This window comes from Ambystoma mexicanum, chromosome 12 (genome assembly GCF_040938575.1).
Source record: "Ambystoma mexicanum isolate Mex_15411 chromosome 12, UKY_AmexF1_1, whole genome shotgun sequence".
Taxonomy (NCBI): Eukaryota; Metazoa; Chordata; class Amphibia; order Caudata; family Ambystomatidae; genus Ambystoma; species Ambystoma mexicanum.
The window spans coordinates 1243011393-1243029861 of record NC_090936.1 but is presented as its reverse complement, the minus strand read 5'-3'; positions in this window follow the sequence as shown (position 1 = coordinate 1243029861).

The following is an 18469-nucleotide window of genomic DNA, read 5'->3' as shown; positions in this document are numbered from 1 at the left end:
TGTTTGGGGATTGCATTGCTTTTGGATTTGTAGTGGATTGTTTGGGGATTGGATTGCTTTTGGATTTGTAGTGGATTGTTTGGGGTTTGGATTGCTTTTGGATTTGTAGTGGATTGTTTGGGGATTGGATTGCTTTTGGATTTTTACTGGATTGTTTGGTGATTGGATTGCTTTTGGATTTTTAGTGAATTGTTTGGGGATTGGATTGCTTTTGGATTTTTAGTGGATTGTTTGGGGATTGGATTGCTTTTGGGTTTTTAGTGGATTGTTTGGGGATTAGACCGCTTTTGGTTTTTAGTGGATTGTTTGGGGAATCCATTGCTTTTTGATTTTTAGTACATTGTTTGGGGATTGGGTTGCTTTTGGATTTTTAGTCGATTGTTTGGTAATTGGATTGCTTTTGGATTTTTAGTGTATTATTTAAGGATTGGATTGCTTTTGGATTTTTAGTGGATTGTTTGGGGATTGGATTGCATTTGGATTTTTAGTGGATTGTTTGGGGATTGCATTGCTTTTGGATTTGTAGTGGATTGTTTGGGGATTGGATTGCTTTTGGATTTGTAGTGGATTGTTTGGGGTTTGGATTGCTTTTGGATTTGTAGTGGATTGTTTGGGGATTGGATTGCTTTTGGATTTTTACTGGATTGTTTGGTGATTGGATTGCTTTTGGATTTTTAGTGAATTGTTTGGGGATTGGATTGCTTTTGGATTTTTAGTGGATTGTTTGGGGATTGGATTGCTTTTGGGTTTTTAGTGGACTGTTTGGGGATTAGACCGCTTTTGGTTTTTAGTGGATTGTTTGGGGAATCCATTGCTTTTTGATTTTTAGTACATTGTTTGGGGATTGGGTTGCTTTTGGATTTTTAGTCGATTGTTTGGTAATTGGATTGCTTTTGGATTTTTAGTGTATTATTTGAGGATTGGATTGCTTTTGGATTTTTAGTGAATTGTTTGGGGATTACATTGTTTTTGGATTTGTAGTGGATTGTTTGGGGATTGGATTGCTTTTGGAATTTTAGTGAATTGTTTGGGGATTGGATTAATTTTGGATTTTTAGTGGATTATTTGGGCATTGGATTGATTTTGGATTGTTTGGGGATAGGATTGCTTTTGGTTTTAGTGAATTGTTTGGGGAATCCATTGATTTTGGATTTTTAGTACATTGTTTGGGGATTTGGTTGCTTTTGGATTTTTAGTGGGTTGTTTGGAGATTGGATTGCTTTGGGATTTCTACTGGATTGTTTGGGGATTGAGTTGATTTTGGATTTTTAGTGAATTGTTTGGGGATTGGATTGCTTTTGGATTTTTAGTGGATTGTTTGGGGATTGGATTGCATTTGGATTTTTAGTGGATTGTTTGGGGATTGCATTGCATTTGGATTTGTAGTGGATTGTTTGGGGATTGGATTGCTTTTGGATTTTTAGTCGATTGTTTGGGGATTGGATTGCATTTGGATTTTTACTGGATTGTTTGGGGATTGGATTGCTTTTGGTTTGTATTGCATTGTTTGGGGATTGGATTGCTTTTGGATTTTTAGTGGATTGTTTGGGGAATCCATTGCTTTTTGATTTTTAGTACATTGTTTGGGGATAGTCGATTGTTTGGTAATTGGATTGCTTTTGGATTTTTAGTGCATTATTTGGGGATTGGATTGCTTTTTATATTTTTAGTGAATTGTTTGGGGATTACATTGTTTTTGGATTTTTAGTGGATTGTTTGGGGATTGGATTGCCTCTGGAATTTTAGTGAATTGTTTGGGGATTGGATTCATTTTGCATTTTTAGTGGATTATTTGGGCATTGGATTGATTTTGGATTGTTAGTGGATTGTTTGGGGATAGGATTGCTTTTGGTTTGTATTGGATTGTTTGGGGATTGGATTGCTTTTGGATTTTTAGTGGATTGTTTGGGGATTGGATTGCTTTTCGATTTTTACTGGATTGTTTGGGGATTGGATTGCTTTTGGTTTGTATTGGATTGTTTGGGGATTGGATTGCTTTTGGATTTTTTGTGGATTGTTTGGGGATTGGATTGCTTTTTGATTTTTACTGGATTGTTTGGGGATTGGAATGCTTTTGGTTTGTATTGGATTGTTTGGGGGTTAGATTGCTTTTGGATTTTTAGTGGATTGTTTGGGGATTGGATTGCATTTGGATTTTTAGTGGATTGTTTGGGGATTGCATTGCTTTTGGATTTGTAGTGGATTGTTTGGGGATTGGATTGCTTTTGGATTTGTAGTGGATTGTTTGGGGTTTGGATTACTTTTGGATTTGTAGTGGATTGTTTGGGGATTGGATTGCTTTTGGATTTTTACTGGATTGTTTGGTGATTGGATTGCTTTTGGATTTTTAGTGAATTGTTTGGGGATTGGATTGCTTTTGGATTTTTAGTGGATTGTTTGGGGATTGGATTGCTTTTGGGTTTTTAGTGGATTGTTTGGGGATTAGACCGCTTTTGGTTTTTAGTGGATTGTTTGGGGAATCCATTGCTTTTTGATTTTTAGTACATTGTTTGGGGATTGGGTTGCTTTTGGATTTTTAGTCGATTGTTTGGTAATTGGATTGCTTTTGGATTTTTAGTGTATTATTTGAGGATTGGATTGCTTTTGGATTTTTAGTGAATTGTTTGGGGATTACATTGTTTTTGGATTTTTAGTGGATTGTTTGGGGATTGGATTGCTTTTGGAATTTTATTGAATTGTTTGGGGATTGGATTAATTTTGGATTTTTAGTGGATTATTTGGGCATTGGATTGATTTTGGATTGTTTGGGGATAGGATTGCTTTTGGTTTTAGTGAATTGTTTGGGGAATCCATTGATTTTGGATTTTTAGTACATTGTTTGGGGATTTGGTTGCTTTTGGATTTTTAGTGGGTTGTTTGGAGATTGGATTGCTTTGGGATTTCTACTGGATTGTTTGGGGATTGAGTTGATTTTGGACTTTTAGTGAATTGTTTGGGGATTGGATTGCTTTTGGATTTTTAGTGGATTGTTTGGGGATTGGATTGCATTTGGATTTTTAGTGGATTGTTTGGGGATTGCATTGCTTTTGGATTTGTAGTGGATTGTTTGGGGATTGGATTGCTTTTGGATTTTTAGTCGATTGTTTGGGGATTGGATTGCATTTGGATTTTTACTGGATTGTTTGGGGATTGGATTGCTTTTGGTTTGTATTGCATTGTTTGGGGATTGGATTGCTTTTGGATTTTTAGTGGATTGTTTGGGGATTGGATTGCATTTGGATTTTTAGTGGATTGTTTGGGGATTGCATTGCTTTTGGATTTGTAGTGGATTGTTTGGGGATTGGATTGCTTTTGGATTTTTAGTGGATTGTTTGGGGATTGGATTGCTTTTGGATTTGTAGTGGATTGTTTGGGGTTTGGATTGCTTTTGGATTTGTAGTGGATTGTTTGGGGATTGGATTGCTTTTGGATTTTTACTGGATTGTTTGGTGATTGGATTGCATTTGGATTTTTAGTGAATTGTTTGGGGATTGGATTGCTTTTGGATTTTTAGTGGATTGTTTGGGGAATCCATTGCTTTTTGATTTTTAGTACATTGTTTGGGGATAGTCAATTGTTTGGTAATTGGATTGCTTTTGGATTTTTAGTGCATTATTTGGGGATTGGATTGCTTTTGGATTTTTAGTGAATTGTTTGGGGATTACATTGTTTTTGGATTTTTAGTGGATTGTTTGGGGATTGGATTGCCTCTGGAATTTTAGTGAATTGTTTGGGGATTGGATTCATTTTGGATTTTTAGTGGATTATTTGGGCATTGGATTGATTTTGGATTGTTAGTGGATTGTTTGGGGATAGGATTGCTTTTGGTTTGTATTGGATTGTTTGGGGATTGGATTGCTTTTGGATTTTTAGTGGATTGTTTGGGGATTGGATTGCTTTTCGATTTTTACTGGATTGTTTGGGGATTGGATTGCTTTTGGTTTGTATTGGATTGTTTGGGGATTGGATTGCTTTTGGATTTTTTGTGGATTGTTTGGGGATTGGATTGCTTTTTGATTTTTACTGGATTGTTTGGGGATTGGAATGCTTTTGGTTTGTATTGGATTGTTTGGGGGTTAGATTGCTTTTGGATTTTTAGTGGATTGTTTGGGGATTGGATTGCATTTGGATTTTTAGTGGATTGTTTGGGGATTGCATTGCTTTTGGATTTGTAGTGGATTGTTTGGGGATTGGATTGCTTTTGGATTTGTAGTGGATTGTTTGGGGTTTGGATTGCTTTTGGATTTGTAGTGGATTGTTTGGGGATTGGATTGCTTTTGGATTTTTACTGGATTGTTTGGTGATTGGATTGCTTTTGGATTTTTAGTGAATTGTTTGGGGATTGGATTGCTTTTGGATTTTTAGTGGATTGTTTGGGGATTGGATTGCTTTTGGGTTTTTAGTGGATTGTTTGGGGATTAGACCGCTTTTGGTTTTTAGTGGATTGTTTGGGGAATCCATTGCTTTTTGATTTTTAGTACATTGTTTGGGGATTGGGTTGCTTTTGGATTTTTAGTCGATTGTTTGGTAATTGGATTGCTTTTGGATTTTTAGTGTATTATTTGAGGATTGGATTGCTTTTGGATTTTTAGTGGATTGTTTGGGGATTGGATTGCATTTGGATTTTTAGTGGATTGTTTGGGGATTGCATTGCTTTTGGATTTTTACTGGATTGTTTGGGGATTGGATTGCTTTTGGTTTGTATTGGATTGTTTGGGGATTGGATTGCTTTTGGATTTTTTGTGGATTGTTTGGGGATTGGATTGCTTTTTGATTTTTACTGGATTGTTTGGGGATTGGAATGCTTTTGGTTTGTATTGGATTGTTTGGGGGTTAGATTGCTTTTGGATTTTTAGTGGATTGTTTGGGGATTGGATTGCATTTGGATTTTTAGTGGATTGTTTGGGGATTGCATTGCTTTTGGATTTGTAGTGGATTGTTTGGGGATTGGATTGCTTTTGGATTTGTAGTGGATTGTTTGGGGTTTGGATTGCTTTTGGATTTGTAGTGGATTGTTTGGGGATTGGATTGCTTTTGGATTTTTACTGGATTGTTTGGTGATTGGATTGCTTTTGGATTTTTAGTGAATTGTTTGGGGATTGGATTGCTTTTGGATTTTTAGTGGATTGTTTGGGGATTGGATTGCTTTTGGGTTTTTAGTGGATTGTTTGGGGATTAGACCGCTTTTGGTTTTTAGTGGATTGTTTGGGGAATCCATTGCTTTTTGATTTTTAGTACATTGTTTGGGGATTGGGTTGCTTTTGGATTTTTAGTCGATTGTTTGGTAATTGGATTGCTTTTGGATTTTTAGTGTATTATTTGAGGATTGGATTGCTTTTGGATTTTTAGTGGATTGTTTGGGGATTGGATTGCATTTGGATTTTTAGTGGATTGTTTGGGGATTGCATTGCTTTTGGATTTGTAGTGGATTGTTTGGGGATTGGATTGCTTTTGGATTTGTAGTGGATTGTTTGGGGTTTGGATTGCTTTTGGATTTGTAGTGGATTGTTTGGGGATTGGATTGCTTTTGGATTTTTACTGGATTGTTTGGTGATTGGATTGCTTTTGGATTTTTAGTGAATTGTTTGGGGATTGGATTGCTTTTGGATTTTTAGTGGATTGTTTGGGGATTGGATTGCTTTTGGGTTTTTAGTGGACTGTTTGGGGATTAGACCGCTTTTGGTTTTTAGTGGATTGTTTGGGGAATCCATTGCTTTTTGATTTTTAGTACATTGTTTGGGGATTGGGTTGCTTTTGGATTTTTAGTCGATTGTTTGGTAATTGGATTGCTTTTGGATTTTTAGTGTATTATTTGAGGATTGGATTGCTTTTGGATTTTTAGTGAATTGTTTGGGGATTACATTGTTTTTGGATTTGTAGTGGATTGTTTGGGGATTGGATTGCTTTTGGAATTTTAGTGAATTGTTTGGGGATTGGATTAATTTTGGATTTTTAGTGGATTATTTGGGCATTGGATTGATTTTGGATTGTTTGGGGATAGGATTGCTTTTGGTTTTAGTGAATTGTTTGGGGAATCCATTGATTTTGGATTTTTAGTACATTGTTTGGGGATTTGGTTGCTTTTGGATTTTTAGTGGGTTGTTTGGAGATTGGATTGCTTTGGGATTTCTACTGGATTGTTTGGGGATTGAGTTGATTTTGGATTTTTAGTGAATTGTTTGGGGATTGGATTGCTTTTGGATTTTTAGTGGATTGTTTGGGGATTGGATTGCATTAGGATTTTTAGTGGATTGTTTGGGGATTGCATTGCATTTGGATTTGTAGTGGATTGTTTGGGGATTGGATTGCTTTTGGATTTTTAGTCGATTGTTTGGGGATTGGATTGCATTTGGATTTTTACTGGATTGTTTGGGGATTGGATTGCTTTTGGTTTGTATTGCATTGTTTGGGGATTGGATTGCTTTTGGATTTTTAGTGGATTGTTTGGGGAATCCATTGCTTTTTGATTTTTAGTACATTGTTTGGGGATAGTCGATTGTTTGGTAATTGGATTGCTTTTGGATTTTTAGTGCATTATTTGGGGATTGGATTGCTTTTTATATTTTTAGTGAATTGTTTGGGGATTACATTGTTTTTGGATTTTTAGTGGATTGTTTGGGGATTGGATTGCCTCTGGAATTTTAGTGAATTGTTTGGGGATTGGATTCATTTTGCATTTTTAGTGGATTATTTGGGCATTGGATTGATTTTGGATTGTTAGTGGATTGTTTGGGGATAGGATTGCTTTTGGTTTGTATTGGATTGTTTGGGGATTGGATTGCTTTTGGATTTTTAGTGGATTGTTTGGGGATTGGATTGCTTTTCGATTTTTACTGGATTGTTTGGGGATTGGATTGCTTTTGGTTTGTATTGGATTGTTTGGGGATTGGATTGCTTTTGGATTTTTTGTGGATTGTTTGGGGATTGGATTGCTTTTTGATTTTTACTGGATTGTTTGGGGATTGGAATGCTTTTGGTTTGTATTGGATTGTTTGGGGGTTAGATTGCTTTTGGATTTTTAGTGGATTGTTTGGGGATTGGATTGCATTTGGATTTTTAGTGGATTGTTTGGGGATTGCATTGCTTTTGGATTTGTAGTGGATTGTTTGGGGATTGGATTGCTTTTGGATTTGTAGTGGATTGTTTGGGGTTTGGATTACTTTTGGATTTGTAGTGGATTGTTTGGGGATTGGATTGCTTTTGGATTTTTACTGGATTGTTTGGTGATTGGATTGCTTTTGGATTTTTAGTGAATTGTTTGGGGATTGGATTGCTTTTGGATTTTTAGTGGATTGTTTGGGGATTGGATTGCTTTTGGGTTTTTAGTGGATTGTTTGGGGATTAGACCGCTTTTGGTTTTTAGTGGATTGTTTGGGGAATCCATTGCTTTTTGATTTTTAGTACATTGTTTGGGGATTGGGTTGCTTTTGGATTTTTAGTCGATTGTTTGGTAATTGGATTGCTTTTGGATTTTTAGTGTATTATTTGAGGATTGGATTGCTTTTGGATTTTTAGTGAATTGTTTGGGGATTACATTGTTTTTGGATTTTTAGTGGATTGTTTGGGGATTGGATTGCTTTTGGAATTTTATTGAATTGTTTGGGGATTGGATTAATTTTGGATTTTTAGTGGATTATTTGGGCATTGGATTGATTTTGGATTGTTTGGGGATAGGATTGCTTTTGGTTTTAGTGAATTGTTTGGGGAATCCATTGATTTTGGATTTTTAGTACATTGTTTGGGGATTTGGTTGCTTTTGGATTTTTAGTGGGTTGTTTGGAGATTGGATTGCTTTGGGATTTCTACTGGATTGTTTGGGGATTGAGTTGATTTTGGACTTTTAGTGAATTGTTTGGGGATTGGATTGCTTTTGGATTTTTAGTGGATTGTTTGGGGATTGGATTGCATTTGGATTTTTAGTGGATTGTTTGGGGATTGCATTGCTTTTGGATTTGTAGTGGATTGTTTGGGGATTGGATTGCTTTTGGATTTTTAGTCGATTGTTTGGGGATTGGATTGCATTTGGATTTTTACTGGATTGTTTGGGGATTGGATTGCTTTTGGTTTGTATTGCATTGTTTGGGGATTGGATTGCTTTTGGATTTTTAGTGGATTGTTTGGGGATTGGATTGCATTTGGATTTTTAGTGGATTGTTTGGGGATTGCATTGCTTTTGGATTTGTAGTGGATTGTTTGGGGATTGGATTGCTTTTGGATTTTTAGTGGATTGTTTGGGGATTGGATTGCTTTTGGATTTGTAGTGGATTGTTTGGGGTTTGGATTGCTTTTGGATTTGTAGTGGATTGTTTGGGGATTGGATTGCTTTTGGATTTTTACTGGATTGTTTGGTGATTGGATTGCATTTGGATTTTTAGTGAATTGTTTGGGGATTGGATTGCTTTTGGATTTTTAGTGGATTGTTTGGGGAATCCATTGCTTTTTGATTTTTAGTACATTGTTTGGGGATAGTCAATTGTTTGGTAATTGGATTGCTTTTGGATTTTTAGTGCATTATTTGGGGATTGGATTGCTTTTGGATTTTTAGTGAATTGTTTGGGGATTACATTGTTTTTGGATTTTTAGTGGATTGTTTGGGGATTGGATTGCCTCTGGAATTTTAGTGAATTGTTTGGGGATTGGATTCATTTTGGATTTTTAGTGGATTATTTGGGCATTGGATTGATTTTGGATTGTTAGTGGATTGTTTGGGGATAGGATTGCTTTTGGTTTTAGTGGATTGTTTGAGGAATCCATTGATTTTGGATTTTTAGTACATTGTTTGGGGATTGGGTTGCTTTTGGATTTTTAGTGGGTTGTTTGGAGATTGGATTGCTTTGGGATTTTTACCGGATTGTTTGGGGATTGGGTTGGTTTGGGATTTTTAGTGGATTGTTTGGGGATAGGATTGCTTTTGGTTTGTATTGGATTGTTTGGGGATTGGATTGCTTTTGGATTTTTAGTGGATTGTTTGGGGATTGGATTGCTTTTCGATTTTTACTGGATTGTTTGGGGATTGGATTGCTTTTGGTTTGTATTGGATTGTTTGGGGATTGGATTGCTTTTGGATTTTTTGTGGATTGTTTGGGGATTGGATTGCTTTTTGATTTTTACTGGATTGTTTGGGGATTGGAATGCTTTTGGTTTGTATTGGATTGTTTGGGGGTTAGATTGCTTTTGGATTTTTAGTGGATTGTTTGGGGATTGAATTGCATTTGGATTTTTAGTGGATTGTTTGGGGATTGCATTGCTTTTGGATTTGTAGTGGATTGTTTAGGGATTGGATTGCTTTTGGATTTGTAGTGGATTGTTTGGGGTTTGGATTGCTTTTGGATTTGTAGTGGATTGTTTGGGGATTGGATTGCTTTTGGATTTTTACTGGATTGTTTGGTGATTGGATTGCTTTTGGATTTTTAGTGAATTGTTTGGGGATTGGATTGCTTTTGGATTTTTAGTGGATTGTTTGGGGATTGGATTGCTTTTGGGTTTTTAGTGGATTGTTTGGGGATTAGACCGCTTTTGGTTTTTAGTGGATTGTTTGGGGAATCCATTGCTTTTTGATTTTTAGTACATTGTTTGGGGATTGGGTTGCTTTTGGATTTTTAGTCGATTGTTTGGTAATTGGATTGCTTTTGGATTTTTAGTGTATTATTTGAGGATTGGATTGCTTTTGGATTTTTAGTGGATTGTTTGGGGATTGGATTGCATTTGGATTTTTAGTGGATTGTTTGGGGATTGCATTGCTTTTGGATTTTTACTGGATTGTTTGGGGATTGGATTGCTTTTGGTTTGTATTGGATTGTTTGGGGATTGGATTGCTTTTGGATTTTTTGTGGATTGTTTGGGGATTGGATTGCTTTTTGATTTTTACTGGATTGTTTGGGGATTGGAATGCTTTTGGTTTGTATTGGATTGTTTGGGGGTTAGATTGCTTTTGGATTTTTAGTGGATTGTTTGGGGATTGGATTGCATTTGGATTTTTAGTGGATTGTTTGGGGATTGCATTGCTTTTGGATTTGTAGTGGATTGTTTGGGGATTGGATTGCTTTTGGATTTGTAGTGGATTGTTTGGGGTTTGGATTGCTTTTGGATTTGTAGTGGATTGTTTGGGGATTGGATTGCTTTTGGATTTTTACTGGATTGTTTGGTGATTGGATTGCTTTTGGATTTTTAGTGAATTGTTTGGGGATTGGATTGCTTTTGGATTTTTAGTGGATTGTTTGGGGATTGGATTGCTTTTGGGTTTTTAGTGGATTGTTTGGGGATTAGACCGCTTTTGGTTTTTAGTGGATTGTTTGGGGAATCCATTGCTTTTTGATTTTTAGTACATTGTTTGGGGATTGGGTTGCTTTTGGATTTTTAGTCGATTGTTTGGTAATTGGATTGCTTTTGGATTTTTAGTGTATTATTTGAGGATTGGATTGCTTTTGGATTTTTAGTGGATTGTTTGGGGATTGGATTGCATTTGGATTTTTAGTGGATTGTTTGGGGATTGCATTGCTTTTGGATTTGTAGTGGATTGTTTGGGGATTGGATTGCTTTTGGATTTGTAGTGGATTGTTTGGGGTTTGGATTGCTTTTGGATTTGTAGTGGATTGTTTGGGGATTGGATTGCTTTTGGATTTTTACTGGATTGTTTGGTGATTGGATTGCTTTTGGGTTTTTAGTGAATTGTTTGGGGATTGGATTGCTTTTGGATTTTTAGTGGATTGTTTGGGGATTGGATTGCTTTTGGGTTTTTAGTGGACTGTTTGGGGATTAGACCGCTTTTGGTTTTTAGTGGATTGTTTGGGGAATCCATTGCTTTTTGATTTTTAGTACATTGTTTGGGGATTGGGTTGCTTTTGGATTTTTAGTCGATTGTTTGGTAATTGGATTGCTTTTGGATTTTTAGTGTATTATTTGAGGATTGTTTGGGGATTGGATTAATTTTGGATTTTTAGTGGATTATTTGGGCATTGGATTGATTTTGGATTGTTTGGGGATAGGATTGCTTTTGGTTTTAGTGAATTGTTTGGGGAATCCATTGATTTTGGATTTTTAGTACATTGTTTGGGGATTTGGTTGCTTTTGGATTTTTAGTGGGTTGTTTGGAGATTGGATTGCTTTGGGATTTCTACTGGATTGTTTGGGGATTGAGTTGATTTTGGATTTTTAGTGAATTGTTTGGGGATTGGATTGCTTTTGGATTTTTAGTGGATTGTTTGGGGATTGGATTGCATTTGGATTTTTAGTGGATTGTTTGGGGATTGCATTGCATTTGGATTTGTAGTGGATTGTTTGGGGATTGGATTGCTTTTGGATTTTTAGTCGATTGTTTGGGGATTGGATTGCATTTGGATTTTTACTGGATTATTTGGGGATTGGATTGCTTTTGGTTTGTATTGCATTGTTTGGGGATTGGATTGCTTTTGGATTTTTAGTGGATTGTTTGGGGAATCCATTGCTTTTTGATTTTTAGTACATTGTTTGGGGATAGTCGATTGTTTGGTAATTGGATTGCTTTTGGATTTTTAGTGCATTATTTGGGGATTGGATTGCTTTTTATATTTTTAGTGAATTGTTTGGGGATTACATTGTTTTTGGATTTTTAGTGGATTGTTTGGGGATTGGATTGCCTCTGGAATTTTAGTGAATTGTTTGGGGATTGGATTCATTTTGCATTTTTAGTGGATTATTTGGGCATTGGATTGATTTTGGATTGTTAGTGGATTGTTTGGGGATAGGATTGCTTTTGGTTTGTATTGGATTGTTTGGGGATTGGATTGCTTTTGGATTTTTAGTGGATTGTTTGGGGATTGGATTGCTTTTCGATTTTTACTGGATTGTTTGGGGATTGGATTGCTTTTGGTTTGTATTGGATTGTTTGGGGATTGGATTGCTTTTGGATTTTTTGTGGATTGTTTGGGGATTGGATTGCTTTTTGATTTTTACTGGATTGTTTGGGGATTGGAATGCTTTTGGTTTGTATTGGATTGTTTGGGGGTTAGATTGCTTTTGGATTTTTAGTGGATTGTTTGGGGATTGGATTGCATTTGGATTTTTAGTGGATTGTTTGGGGATTGCATTGCTTTTGGATTTGTAGTGGATTGTTTGGGGATTGGATTGCTTTTGGATTTGTAGTGGATTGTTTGGGGTTTGGATTACTTTTGGATTTGTAGTGGATTGTTTGGGGATTGGATTGCTTTTGGATTTTTACTGGATTGTTTGGTGATTGGATTGCTTTTGGATTTTTAGTGAATTGTTTGGGGATTGGATTGCTTTTGGATTTTTAGTGGATTGTTTGGGGATTGGATTGCTTTTGGGTTTTTAGTGGATTGTTTGGGGATTAGACCGCTTTTGGTTTTTAGTGGATTGTTTGGGGAATCCATTGCTTTTTGATTTTTAGTACATTGTTTGGGGATTGGGTTGCTTTTGGATTTTTAGTCGATTGTTTGGTAATTGGATTGCTTTTGGATTTTTAGTGTATTATTTGAGGATTGGATTGCTTTTGGATTTTTAGTGAATTGTTTGGGGATTACATTGTTTTTGGATTTTTAGTGGATTGTTTGGGGATTGGATTGCTTTTGGAATTTTATTGAATTGTTTGGGGATTGGATTAATTTTGGATTTTTAGTGGATTATTTGGGCATTGGATTGATTTTGGATTGTTTGGGGATAGGATTGCTTTTGGTTTTAGTGAATTGTTTGGGGAATCCATTGATTTTGGATTTTTAGTACATTGTTTGGGGATTTGGTTGCTTTTGGATTTTTAGTGGGTTGTTTGGAGATTGGATTGCTTTGGGATTTCTACTGGATTGTTTGGGGATTGAGTTGATTTTGGACTTTTAGTGAATTGTTTGGGGATTGGATTGCTTTTGGATTTTTAGTGGATTGTTTGGGGATTGGATTGCATTTGGATTTTTAGTGGATTGTTTGGGGATTGCATTGCTTTTGGATTTGTAGTGGATTGTTTGGGGATTGGATTGCTTTTGGATTTTTAGTCGATTGTTTGGGGATTGGATTGCATTTGGATTTTTACTGGATTGTTTGGGGATTGGATTGCTTTTGGTTTGTATTGCATTGTTTGGGGATTGGATTGCTTTTGGATTTTTAGTGGATTGTTTGGGGATTGGATTGCATTTGGATTTTTAGTGGATTGTTTGGGGATTGCATTGCTTTTGGATTTGTAGTGGATTGTTTGGGGATTGGATTGCTTTTGGATTTTTAGTGGATTGTTTGGGGATTGGATTGCTTTTGGATTTGTAGTGGATTGTTTGGGGTTTGGATTGCTTTTGGATTTGTAGTGGATTGTTTGGGGATTGGATTGCTTTTGGATTTTTACTGGATTGTTTGGTGATTGGATTGCATTTGGATTTTTAGTGAATTGTTTGGGGATTGGATTGCTTTTGGATTTTTAGTGGATTGTTTGGGGAATCCATTGCTTTTTGATTTTTAGTACATTGTTTGGGGATAGTCAATTGTTTGGTAATTGGATTGCTTTTGGATTTTTAGTGCATTATTTGGGGATTGGATTGCTTTTGGATTTTTAGTGAATTGTTTGGGGATTACATTGTTTTTGGATTTTTAGTGGATTGTTTGGGGATTGGATTGCTTTTGGATTTTTTGTGGATTGTTTGGGGATTGGATTGCTTTTTGATTTTTACTGGATTGTTTGGGGATTGGAATGCTTTTGGTTTGTATTGGATTGTTTGGGGGTTAGATTGCTTTTGGATTTTTAGTGGATTGTTTGGGGATTGGATTGCATTTGGATTTTTAGTGGATTGTTTGGGGATTGCATTGCTTTTGGATTTGTAGTGGATTGTTTGGGGATTGGATTGCTTTTGGATTTGTAGTGGATTGTTTGGGGTTTGGATTGCTTTTGGATTTGTAGTGGATTGTTTGGGGATTGGATTGCTTTTGGATTTTTACTGGATTGTTTGGTGATTGGATTGCTTTTGGATTTTTAGTGAATTGTTTGGGGATTGGATTGCTTTTGGATTTTTAGTGGATTGTTTGGGGATTGGATTGCTTTTGGGTTTTTAGTGGATTGTTTGGGGATTAGACCGCTTTTGGTTTTTAGTGGATTGTTTGGGGAATCCATTGCTTTTTGATTTTTAGTACATTGTTTGGGGATTGGGTTGCTTTTGGATTTTTAGTCGATTGTTTGGTAATTGGATTGCTTTTGGATTTTTAGTGTATTATTTGAGGATTGGATTGCTTTTGGATTTTTAGTGGATTGTTTGGGGATTGGATTGCATTTGGATTTTTAGTGGATTGTTTGGGGATTGCATTGCTTTTGGATTTGTAGTGGATTGTTTGGGGATTGGATTGCTTTTGGATTTGTAGTGGATTGTTTGGGGTTTGGATTGCTTTTGGATTTGTAGTGGATTGTTTGGGGATTGGATTGCTTTTGGATTTTTACTGGATTGTTTGGTGATTGGATTGCTTTTGGATTTTTAGTGAATTGTTTGGGGATTGGATTGCTTTTGGATTTTTAGTGGATTGTTTGGGGATTGGATTGCTTTTGTGTTTTTAGTGGACTGTTTGGGGATTAGACCGCTTTTGGTTTTTAGTGGATTGTTTGGGGAATCCATTGCTTTTTGATTTTTAGTACATTGTTTGGGGATTGGGTTGCTTTTGGATTTTTAGTCGATTGTTTGGTAATTGGATTGCTTTTGGATTTTTAGTGTATTATTTGAGGATTGGATTGCTTTTGGATTTTTAGTGAATTGTTTGGGGATTACATTGTTTTTGGATTTTTAGTGGATTGTTTGGGGATTGGATTGCTTTTGGAATTTTAGTGAATTGTTTGGGGATTGGATTAATTTTGGATTTTTAGTGGATTATTTGGGCATTGGATTGATTTTGGATTGTTTGGGGATAGGATTGCTTTTGGTTTTAGTGAATTGTTTGGGGAATCCATTGATTTTGGATTTTTAGTACATTGTTTGGGGATTTGGTTGCTTTTGGATTTTTAGTGGGTTGTTTGGAGATTGGATTGCTTTGGGATTTCTACTGGATTGTTTGGGGATTGAGTTGATTTTGGATTTTTAGTGAATTGTTTGGGGATTGGATTGCTTTTGGATTTTTAGTGGATTGTTTGGGGATTGGATTGCATTTGGATTTTTAGTGGATTGTTTGGGGATTGCATTGCATTTGGATTTGTAGTGGATTGTTTGGGGATTGGATTGCTTTTGGATTTTTAGTCGATTGTTTGGGGATTGGATTGCATTTGGATTTTTACTGGATTGTTTGGGGATTGGATTGCTTTTGGTTTGTATTGCATTGTTTGGGGATTGGATTGCTTTTGGATTTTTAGTGGATTGTTTGGGGAATCCATTGCTTTTTGATTTTTAGTACATTGTTTGGGGATAGTCGATTGTTTGGTAATTGGATTGCTTTTGGATTTTTAGTGCATTATTTGGGGATTGGATTGCTTTTTATATTTTTAGTGAATTGTTTGGGGATTACATTGTTTTTGGATTTTTAGTGGATTGTTTGGGGATTGGATTGCCTCTGGAATTTTAGTGAATTGTTTGGGGATTGGATTCATTTTGCATTTTTAGTGGATTATTTGGGCATTGGATTGATTTTGGATTGTTAGTGGATTGTTTGGGGATAGGATTGCTTTTGGTTTGTATTGGATTGTTTGGGGATTGGATTGCTTTTGGATTTTTAGTGGATTGTTTGGGGATTGGATTGCTTTTCGATTTTTACTGGATTGTTTGGGGATTGGATTGCTTTTGGTTTGTATTGGATTGTTTGGGGATTGGATTGCTTTTGGATTTTTTGTGGATTGTTTGGGGATTGGATTGCTTTTTGATTTTTACTGGATTGTTTGGGGATTGGAATGCTTTTGGTTTGTATTGGATTGTTTGGGGGTTAGATTGCTTTTGGATTTTTAGTGGATTGTTTGGGGATTGGATTGCATTTGGATTTTTAGTGGATTGTTTGGGGATTGCATTGCTTTTGGATTTGTAGTGGATTGTTTGGGGATTGGATTGCTTTTGGATTTGTAGTGGATTGTTTGGGGTTTGGATTACTTTTGGATTTGTAGTGGATTGTTTGGGGATTGGATTGCTTTTGGATTTTTACTGGATTGTTTGGTGATTGGATTGCTTTTGGATTTTTAGTGAATTGTTTGGGGATTGGATTGCTTTTGGATTTTTAGTGGATTGTTTGGGGATTGGATTGCTTTTGGGTTTTTAGTGGATTGTTTGGGGATTAGACCGCTTTTGGTTTTTAGTGGATTGTTTGGGGAATCCATTGCTTTTTGATTTTTAGTACATTGTTTGGGGATTGGGTTGCTTTTGGATTTTTAGTCGATTGTTTGGTAATTGGATTGCTTTTGGATTTTTAGTGTATTATTTGAGGATTGGATTGCTTTTGGATTTTTAGTGAATTGTTTGGGGATTACATTGTTTTTGGATTTTTAGTGGATTGTTTGGGGATTGGATTGCTTTTGGAATTTTATTGAATTGTTTGGGGATTGGATTAATTTTGGATTTTTAGTGGATTATTTGGGCATTGGATTGATTTTGGATTGTTTGGGGATAGGATTGCTTTTGGTTTTAGTGAATTGTTTGGGGAATCCATTGATTTTGGATTTTTAGTACATTGTTTGGGGATTTGGTTGCTTTTGGATTTTTAGTGGGTTGTTTGGAGATTGGATTGCTTTGGGATTTCTACTGGATTGTTTGGGGATTGAGTTGATTTTGGACTTTTAGTGAATTGTTTGGGGATTGGATTGCTTTTGGATTTTTAGTGGATTGTTTGGGGATTGGATTGCATTTGGATTTTTAGTGGATTGTTTGGGGATTGCATTGCTTTTGGATTTGTAGTGGATTGTTTGGGGATTGGATTGCTTTTGGATTTTTAGTCGATTGTTTGGGGATTGGATTGCATTTGGATTTTTACTGGATTGTTTGGGGATTGGATTGCTTTTGGTTTGTATTGCATTGTTTGGGGATTGGATTGCTTTTGGATTTTTAGTGGATTGTTTGGGGATTGGATTGCATTTGGATTTTTAGTGGATTGTTTGGGGATTGCATTGCTTTTGGATTTGTAGTGGATTGTTTGGGGATTGGATTGCTTTTGGATTTTTAGTGGATTGTTTGGGGATTGGATTGCTTTTGGATTTGTAGTGGATTGTTTGGGGTTTGGATTGCTTTTGGATTTGTAGTGGATTGTTTGGGGATTGGATTGCTTTTGGATTTTTACTGGATTGTTTGGTGATTGGATTGCATTTGGATTTTTAGTGAATTGTTTGGGGATTGGATTGCTTTTGGATTTTTAGTGGATTGTTTGGGGAATCCATTGCTTTTTGATTTTTAGTACATTGTTTGGGGATAGTCAATTGTTTGGTAATTGGATTGCTTTTGGATTTTTAGTGCATTATTTGGGGATTGGATTGCTTTTGGATTTTTAGTGAATTGTTTGGGGATTACATTGTTTTTGGATTTTTAGTGGATTGTTTGGGGATTGGATTGCCTCTGGAATTTTAGTGAATTGTTTGGGGATTGGATTCATTTTGGATTTTTAGTGGATTATTTGGGCATTGGATTGATTTTGGATTGTTAGTGGATTGTTTGGGGATAGGATTGCTTTTGGTTTTAGTGGATTGTTTGAGGAATCCATTGATTTTGGATTTTTAGTACATTGTTTGGGGATTGGGTTGCTTTTGGATTTTTAGTGGGTTGTTTGGAGATTGGATTGCTTTGGGATTTTTACCGGATTGTTTGGGGATTGGGTTGGTTTGGGATTTTTAGTGGATTGTTTGGGGATAGGATTGCTTTTGGTTTGTATTGGATTGTTTGGGGATTGGATTGCTTTTGGATTTTTAGTGGATTGTTTGGGGATTGGATTGCTTTTCGATTTTTACTGGATTGTTTGGGGATTGGATTGCTTTTGGTTTGTATTGGATTGTTTGGGGATTGGATTGCTTTTGGATTTTTTGTGGATTGTTTGGGGATTGGATTGCTTTTTGATTTTTACTGGATTGTTTGGGGATTGGAATGCTTTTGGTTTGTATTGGATTGTTTGGGGGTTAGATTGCTTTTGGATTTTTAGTGGATTGTTTGGGGATTGGATTGCATTTGGATTTTTAGTGGATTGTTTGGGGATTGCATTGCTTTTGGATTTGTAGTGGATTGTTTGGGGATTGGATTGCTTTTGGATTTGTAGTGGATTGTTTGGGGTTTGGATTGCTTTTGGATTTGTAGTGGATTGTTTGGGGATTGGATTGCTTTTGGATTTTTACTGGATTGTTTGGTGATTGGATTGCTTTTGGATTTTTAGTGAATTGTTTGGGGATTGGATTGCTTTTGGATTTTTAGTGGATTGTTTGGGGATTGGATTGCTTTTGGGTTTTTAGTGGATTGTTTGGGGATTAGACCGCTTTTGGTTTTTAGTGGATTGTTTGGGGAATCCATTGCTTTTTGATTTTTAGTACATTGTTTGGGGATTGGGTTGCTTTTGGATTTTTAGTCGA